Raw genomic sequence first — 9189 nt, 5'->3', positions numbered from 1 at the left:
CTGCTCTCTCTATCTCTCTCTTACTTATAATCCTGCCTGTTGATTTAAATTTTGAATACCATATCTCAGCCATTGATAAATAAGCCTGTTTCCTTTATATTTTCAAATGCTCACAATTTCATTAATTATGAGAACCTTTTGGTTCATTGTTGATAATACCTATGTTTGAACCCATTGCGTTCTTTTTGATACCTGATACTTGACATGATATCCCTGAGTTTCAAAAATGAACTTAAATATGATTTCAGACTTTCCAATAAGGTCTTATTTCATCAAAAGGTTGGTAAAGCTTAAAATTGAAAGATATTTTCATAAATGATATAGGAATTCCATCAAAAAATATTTTCTACGGATTCCTATAGATTGGAGGCGTAAGTGGCCGAGTGACGCCGGTCCAGCATTTTTGGTTGTGTTGCGCTAGAAATGGCAATAACACTACTAGAAAAAGTAGAATAGACATCGCCTCTTTTACATCGATTGCTTATTTCACCGATGTAAAAAGTATTTTAGACATCGGTTTTGAGCAAGCGATGTCTTTTGTGCTTATAAATATCAGTTTATTAGAAGAACCGATGTTAAATATTTGTTAAAAAAAATTCAGCAGCTCGCCTTCCCCATTCCCCCTAGCTAAAATTTCATTCCCTCTTAAATTTCCCCCGTTTTTCCTTAGATTATTTTCAACTCTTCCCCCTCTTTTAACTTTATCCTCAAATATACATTTAAAAAAACATAAAATCAAAAATCAAAGCTATCAAAACTATCAAAACTCTCTCTCTGACGGAAGAACATCTCTCTCTCCCCATCACTCTTACTTCCCCTCTCCACCAATCTTTCTGAACTCTCAACGTAGAAGCCTAAATTCAAAACCTAACTTTCCAAATTGAAACCAAGAACTCACAATTAAGATCCCTAATTCAAATTATATATTTCAATTACATGAACCCTAACTCTTGTTTTCAATAAATCGTTCGATTTGTGTTAACTAGGTGCAGATGAAGTTCCAATCGGCCTATCTATGTTGTTATTTATCCTTATTCCGCTCGAATTAGTAAGTGGTTTTTAAATTTCAATTTTAGATTTTCAACAGATTTGTTGTTGTTTTCAGTTATATATATAACTGATTGTGTCTCTTTTTCTTTTATTTTTGTTTTTACACTTTTGTTTTAGTTTTTTTGTTGTGTTTTTGTTTCTTATTAGATGTGAATTACAAAGAACTAGTAGTACTCATGGTGATTACTGTGAAAAAAGCCCATTGCCTGTTATCTGGGACGCGTTACCTTCAATTACGGTCGTCGGAAGACAGGGTACTCCTCTTTTCTCCTTGTTTTTAGCTCTGTCCATAACATTATCGTTATATTTAAGACGAATCTGTGAGCTATGATAAGTCAGGTTTTCCGGTTAATGCTGAAGATGTTGTTCCATATGATACCAAATCAGTTTGGCGACTGCTTGTCATATTTAACTGCAGAAAATCCATCTGCTATGGGGAGATGATGGCAAGGCTACTCTGGAATTTGTAAAAGAGGCAGGACACCTTGTTCAAAATGATCAGGGTGCAGAGTATAACAATCACGTCAAGAAAATACTTTCTTCCTTGCACAAAGGTTAAGATATAGGAATGATCAATGACTCCACTTTCATTAAACATCTGTAAGTGATATTATTTTGATTTTGTTTGTGCTTAAGTTGTTGCCGTGTGATGTTCTATTGTATATACTCAACCTGCTTTTAGAAATTATTTACAGTTTATTTACATCTTATTTATTGATGGGTAAATTTTTTTAATTTTTGATATTATTGTTAATTTTTTAGGATTAAAGCCAACTTTTAGTCGCATGTCACATTCTGGGTAAGTAGCCATTTTTACTGCTGTTCCTCGTCAATAGAAGTTGCCAAATCATTACAAATCTGCATTATTCCTCTGAACTCCCTTGTAGAAGTTTCTCCAAATTCCCTTATAGAAGTTTCTCGCTTTCAATGTTCAGGGTTCTTCCTCTGAACTGGACAGTTGGAATGGTTGGTGTACTTGCAGGGACAGTTGAGGATGCTATGATAGTGTAAGTTTCTTATAATTTCATTTCCATTCTATCAACTACTTCATGATCAGTTAAGAAAATATAACAATAACCATCGTATAAAATCTATTCCTATTTGCTTCATCCAGTTACTCAGCAATCAGCAGCCAACTTCTATCACATCAACCTGTTATAGAAACAGTACATCTTTTCTCTTGTATAAACTACTGTTAACAGTTTTTGTATAATGATAGGTTACTTACTTTCAACTTTAACTCAGGAAATCAAAAAAAATTATCAGTCAGTTAAAACATATAAATTCTGTTTGGCCCAGCTGACAAGGTTAGCCACCAGTAAACAATTGAATATCATATGTAATGTAATAACAATGCTGTGTTGGTGAACTATGTCAGTTGAGCACTTGTTTCTGCGTAAGAACGTCATTAAAGTATGTACTGATTCCAGTTTTTTTTTTCTTTTTAATTTTTTAGATATAGCATCTGAAAGTACATCTACCCCTTCTAAACTTACCAAACTGCATGCCGAAAATCAAGCTGGCAATATATGATAAGGTCTGTATTTCTTTTTCAAAGTTCTGGCAATTTGATAAGCTGGTAATTATCAGTGCATATATAAGAGAGCCCGTAGAAAAATTTTCTGTACTTAACAATGATCCAGCTGCAACTAATGTGGATCTTAATATTTAAGCATGTCAATTCGTATACCAGAATTCTCTGATCTATATGGTTATTCATTTGTTATCAGTGGTTCTGTGATTGCACTGATGATATAAAGCATTGCTGCTTGAACACTCTTGATAAGCTATTTAAAATCTACGGATGGGAGGTACTGTCATCCAATGGCTTTGAAACTATGTTATCTTTAAATTACATCTGATAGCTAAAACCATCCCTGGAAAACATTTCCACCTGGTCTCATTTACGAGTCAATGCCATAGTTTAATCCTTTGTAACATATATCTGTCATTCAATCAGATCAAAGTATAGTGTGATTCCTCTGAGCATTTCTTTTTGCAGTTCTGCAGTTGCATACTTCTCAAAAACACACACAATATGAAGAAATTAATTTATTAACGCGGAAGCCTTGTTCTGTAACCATAACTCGTTTGATAAACTCCAGAGAACAACCTTATTTCATTAATTCCTTAGAATTTTTTTTAATTCCTAAGAAATTCTGTAGCTCAACTGCAGCTGGAATTTTTTTTAATTCCTTATTTGTTCTGAGCAAATTTTGCAGATAAAATTACACGTAGTAATTCATAGGAATTGGATCTTATACATGCCAACTATGCATCTGTAGGAAACGCCAGTTGCAAATTCACCAAAAGATATTTGATCAAGCAGATGTCATTGTTACTCCAACAACCGGGTATGTAGACCTATCCCTTCTTAGCTGACCTGCCTGCTTCGATAACCTCTTGCCTTAATGAATGTAATGATGTTAACAGTGTAACAGCCTACACAATTTTTGCACAGTACTACAGATGATAAAGCCTATAGACAACCATGGACTGGTGTAGTTCGCCAAGCCCCGAAATTTCTGTAATCTGTATATAATCAACCATTACCACCAATATTATAGACTATGGTATTACTAATTATAAGTGGAGCGATAAAGTGAAAGAGAGAATAAACCAAAGCTAGAATACAAACTTGACAAGTCTGGAGTATCTTGTCTAATGCAATTTTTGTTGAAGCTGCCATGTCAAATTTTTAGATATGTATCTACATGCTTCTTTTGTGTTTGATTAGAAAAATTATTATTCCAATAAATTAAATTTATATGAATTGGATCGAAAGTTACAGTGATTAAATTGTTTGATTGATGTAATTTTGATTTAACAGCAAAACTTATTGCTCGTATTGTAACTCGGTGAAGAAATTGTTCAATTATCTTGGAGTCACTTACAAGACCGTTGAGTTGGATGTCGAAAGTTAGTTTTCTTTACTGTTTACATCCTGTTATAAGTAGTTGTAGTCTTGTATTGTTGTACCCGCTTCTCAATGATCTTGTTGATAACCCCTTACATCCTGTTAAGTTGATTGGACGGTGTTTAGCGATAATGTTATGTATTAATACGAAATGATATTAATGTGAACTTGATGGATGAATGTTGACATGGTTAATAGTATCAGGTTGGAGTAATATTTGTTAGTATCAGGTTCTTAGACAAAAGCAATATAGTTTTACCTGTTGGTGGTATTAATGATAAGGTGCATATTCTGCCTGTTTCTGTCTACTTATTAACCTTTTGTGGTTGCCCGTGATAGACGCTCGTTTTAGAGAATAGAGTTAAAATTTCTAAATGCCTAAACTGATCTCTTCTTGTCGCATTTTTACAATGCCTTCATTATGGAATTGGGCAAGTTTGATATAAGTTAATATTGCTGTCTATCCGACCAGTTCAATTATTCTTTATCTATTATTGTTTATTTCGTTTAATACCATGTTTTTTGCTTGAGTATAGATTGTTGAATACCAAGATTGGCCTGAGATTACGAAGTATGCTGTATTGGTTTGTGCCCAAGCCTATAGATAGGAGGAGTTCATCCAGGATTTGTACAAGAGCTGGAAGAATCCAAATATGGGAGGGACTGAAGTACACGGTGGCACGATAAGGCACGCACACATCAATACATCTGATAGAAAGAAGAGTTCTGTTATTCTTTCTTCAGAATAGTAAAGATATAAATTACTTTGGTTGTTATTTTTTAAAATAAATTTCGGATTATTATTGTTGTATCTTTGAAAATTATATGTTTCTGGTTTTTCGTCATTGTAAGACTTTATCATCTTGATTTGGTAATGATAACTGAGTTTTGCAACTAAAAAATATATTAATTTTAAAATGTGCATTAATAAAACAAGTACATACATCATTGCAGTGCAAAATGATGTCTATCAAAGATTAATACATCAGTTTTAGTTGAACATTTACATCAGTCGCATCAAACAAAATCGATGTTAAATATTACAACAAAAAAAACTTAAAATAAAAAACCGATGTTATAAAGTTTTTAGACATCGATTTATGACCAATAAATATTAGTTTAAAGTAAAGAACTGATGCTAAAAGTAACTTTTATATCGGTTTTAATTTAAAACCGTTGTTACTAGTATTAATAACATCAGTTTAATAGGTAAATTGAAATATTATGCTTAACTCACATATGTTTAAATTGATAAATCTATCATTATATGATAATATATGAAGATTAGATGTGCATGAGAAATTCAACATTTTTAAAAACTGATGTTATAGTATTCTTTAACATCGTTTTAAAACCAATGTTAAATGGGGGGCCTTTAACATCACCCACGAAGACATCGGATTTTTTTGTTCATAGACATCGATTTTTAGCCGATGTCTATTCCACTTTTTCTAGTAGTGTAAGTCTAGCTGACTAGTTTTGGAACTAGTCTTAGGGGACCCTATATACATGGAAGCTCAGAAGGACGATTAGGTCCTGATGGGAGGCATTACGTGGCTGATCACCCGTATTGTCTATGACGTTGTGGGAAAACTCCAATCAAAAGATATGTTTTGAAATAAAGATTTCCTTAGAAAATATTTGCTTGAAAAGGTTTTTGAAAAGATGTTAGAAAGAATTTTATGAAGAGTTTTGAAAGAAAATTTGAAATTTTGAACTGACGATAAGGAATTTTTCTATAATTCCTTTCCTTATTCCTTATATTGGATTTCCATTTGAATATCATAGTTGGCCTTGATACCTATTGATCCCTGATAGCTTAACTGTTTTAATGTTATTGTTACTTGCTAAGCTTTTGTAGCTCACGTTGCTTTGTTATCTAAATTTTATAGTTAAGCTCGAGTATTGTTGAATTTAGAAGGTCAGCTAGGAAGAATGCTAACTTTGGACCTTCGCGCACAGTTAGATTCACTATAACGTCGCAGGTAGCTAGAAAGGGGGTAGATCAGTGGCAGCTTCGATATGAAGTTATCTTTTGTATTTAGAAAAGATTGTAATAACATCATGTTGTGTAGTTAGATGTAACTTGTTTCATACCTTAACCTATATTAGATCCTGTAGTAGTGCAAGGGGCCATGGCATTATGTATATGATTCTGTTTTATATTATTGTAATTTATAGCATGGTGACTCCACAATCTAGGCCCCTGATTGTGAGGGTGTCACAGTTTGGTATCAGAGTTACAGGTTTTGGTCACTACAACAAGTCAGGATTTGGTGGGTTGTAGGAATGTTAAGTTAGGAATTAAGTTTTAAACTATATAGAGTTTAGGTTGGGATTGTAGGATATAGTCTCAACTTTAAGATCTCTACGATACGATGACGTTAGAATTTAAGATAACCTTTTTTATTTCACCTTACATACTTATATTATTGCAGATGCCGGATAGCAGCATCAGTGATGATGAATCGGATAGGACTTCTCCTACCGACCCTTCAGCCTTAGCGTCTAGTCATGAGTACGAGTCTGAGATTGATTTTGAGGAAGAAATTATGTGGCAGCCGGTCAGATCGACTACCAGGACTCTTGTCTTACTAGCTATGGAAGCTGTTTCGGCCCCATGTGACAATTCTAGTTCCATAAATTCCCAACTACATTTATGCGGAGCTATCACGCGACCGAGAAATGGTGTTTGGACAAGGTTTAGAATTAAGATCCTTAGTTGATCATATGTCTAATGAGACTAGGCAACGGGTAGACGTTTCTGAAAGTGAGTGGGTATTTAGGATTGAACGTCTAGAAGAGATGGCATGTGGTCGTCTTCGGGAAAGATCATCTGTCTACACTTCTTGGGAAAGGACTGGGAGACTGATGAAGGTGGAAAGATGGATGTGGACTGTGTTATGAATTGCTCGAAAAAGGAGATATTAAGCTATTGGGAAAAGAAGTTGTTGGCATGGTACTCAGATCAGTTAGTAGAACTTGTTTAGATACTATTTTACGTTAGTATCAGATGGTTCTAAGTTAATCTTTTCAGATGTGTAGGTCACCATTGATTTTGATAATTTCCTTGTTGTTGTCTAGCAGCTTGTGATAGTTGAGGTTGTTTTTCCCATTATTTTACCCCTTTGACTAATCGTCGGACTGCTGTTTTCTCTCCTGTTATTTTTGAACTCAAGTGTTGGACCCATAACTTTTACCTTTACAGATGAACGCCTTTTTTTCATATTCGTTGAACACCTTACTATTTCCTCCATATACAACTGTTTATATACCCACCTTAACATTCCAAAATTGTTTTATTACCAATAAACCATACCTTGTTATTTCCTTGAGGAAAGCGAGCAACTTATAGGGTAATAAGGCTGCATGAGTTAAATCTTTTTATTATACTAAAAAGATAGAATTAAATCCTTTTACAAGGATAGAAATTACATGGTTTCTTAAGCATGTAGCATATTGCTTAGTAAGTTGCTTGTTTACTCGTCAAGAGGATATCGCTCTCAAGCCAATTTCTTAAACCTATAACACTGGAAGTTTGGAGTCAAACTGACCCTACCATAACCCAAATTTTATAACCAGTCTGCCAATAACTACTGCTTTGACACAACAATAACAACAGCGTCAAGCCGTAATTGGTAAGTTTTATATCCTCATAAGATGCCAAATTCCCATAGGCTCAGGAAACTGTGGAACTGACCAAAGCCAGAGTTTGGCTTAAGTAAATAGATAAAACTTTTGGGTTGGTTAAAGTTGGTGAAGACCAAAAGACAGAGTTTTCAAGTTGGTTTCTAGTGGAAATCAGTTAGAGAAATGGAAAGAGAAAGTACGATGACATGGTAGAGATTTACGGAGCCGTTTCTAGTAAAGGATACACAAGACTGTATGAAGGAGCACTTGGGGGTAAAACTTTGAAGTTGAAAATAAGAAAATATAAGCAAAGCGGTTATAAGCCCAAGATTATTGATTTAACATAAATGGTGTCAGAAATAGGCTTTTAAGGATGTAAAAAGAGCCAAGAGCTTCAAGCATCGGATTAAGCAGCATGTTAGAAGCTGGATGGCTGTATTTGAACTTCGAACTTATGTGAACAGTGGTTTATAAGGCTGTGATTATAAAAGGAGAAAGTAAGTGATCTAGGGAAGAAATATAGATAAAGTTGAAGAAAATAAAATGGATTACTTTACTGAGAAATGCACGAGTATAAGTGTAAGAGTGGATCCGGATTTTACTTGTAACAAGTGTGGTATGGTGGGCTATTCTATAAGGTATTTGAAGGAACTACTCCAAACAACTAAAATTTCAAGGTGTCACAAGACCATCACGAGCATCGGAATTTTTAGGTAAGGACCTTTATTATATCTAAGAAAGATATAGTCCAAAATGTGGAAGTGGTAATAGGAATGCTGTAATTTAAGATCAACCGTTATGACCAAATTTGGTTATAAGAGTAGTCAATCAGGACAGAGTTCACGTTGGTCAGGTATGTTAAAATTTTGACATTAAGATAACAGATTGTTCTTTCATCGTGAATATGATATCTTCCAAATTAAGAAAAATTTGATAGAACCCTAGGAATGGATTTGTTATAGGATTACGATGCACAAATAAGTACAAGAAGAAATAGATTAACATGAAGTCTATGAATGACGAGGAAGTTATGCTTCAAGGACAAAAGCACGTTAAGAAATTTAGACCCTTATTTTAAGTTAAAAGGATTGTGAAGACGAGGATGTGAAGCCTATGTGTGTCACACATGTAGTGAATATCCGTCAAGAAATACTCAAGATTGAAGAAATCCTCATGATTAAAGAGGTCAAGGTGTGTTTACAGATAAGCAACTTTGCTTATCTCATAGTAGAGAAGTGAATTTTTAGTGCGATATCTAGAATTAAATCAGTGGCAAAAGACTACACAGAGTGGTACTAGTTGAAATGAGAAGACTGGCAATTCGACTGCCAGAAATTTTGGATAAAGGAGTTATAAGGCTTTGTATATCGATTATGGAAAGCTCAAATTAGACAATCAAGCATAAGTAACTGAAATGATGATTGAGTTGAACTGTTGGGAAGAGCAACATACTTCTCTATGGTTGATTTAAGAATGGAGTTACTATCAAGTAGAAATTAAGTTTGAAAATCTGCTAGAGACAATAATTTATACAAGGCTTTAATAATGTGTTATTTATTCAAATACGAAGGGTGAGTACACCAAACATTGGA

The 9189-nt window shown here is 34.0% G+C and overlaps 1 long non-coding RNA gene across 4 annotated transcripts; it reads left to right on the top strand.

Moving 5' to 3' along the window:
- The first annotated feature begins 767 nt into the window (after positions 1–767).
- LOC141678694 (uncharacterized) lies at positions 768–4847 on the top strand. Of its 4 annotated transcripts, none has more exons than XR_012557868.1 (9): positions 768–1048; positions 1213–1304; positions 1469–1650; positions 1813–1849; positions 1986–2057; positions 2507–2587; positions 2781–3404; positions 3881–3969; positions 4504–4847. It is a non-coding gene; the product is annotated as an uncharacterized LOC141678694 (long non-coding RNA). The 4 variants fall into 4 exon arrangements; XR_012557870.1 differs by having other exon boundaries at positions 768–1304; positions 2781–2861; positions 3336–3404; XR_012557869.1 differs by having other exon boundaries at positions 768–1304; positions 2781–2861; positions 3273–3404.
- Positions 4848–9189: the final 4342 nt, after the last annotated feature.

Source organism: Apium graveolens, chromosome 8, assembly GCF_009905375.1.
Source record: "Apium graveolens cultivar Ventura chromosome 8, ASM990537v1, whole genome shotgun sequence".
In the NCBI taxonomy this organism is placed as follows: domain Eukaryota; kingdom Viridiplantae; phylum Streptophyta; class Magnoliopsida; order Apiales; family Apiaceae; genus Apium; species Apium graveolens.
Note: the sequence above shows the minus strand (reverse complement) of the source record. Positions and strands in the feature narration are given on the sequence as shown.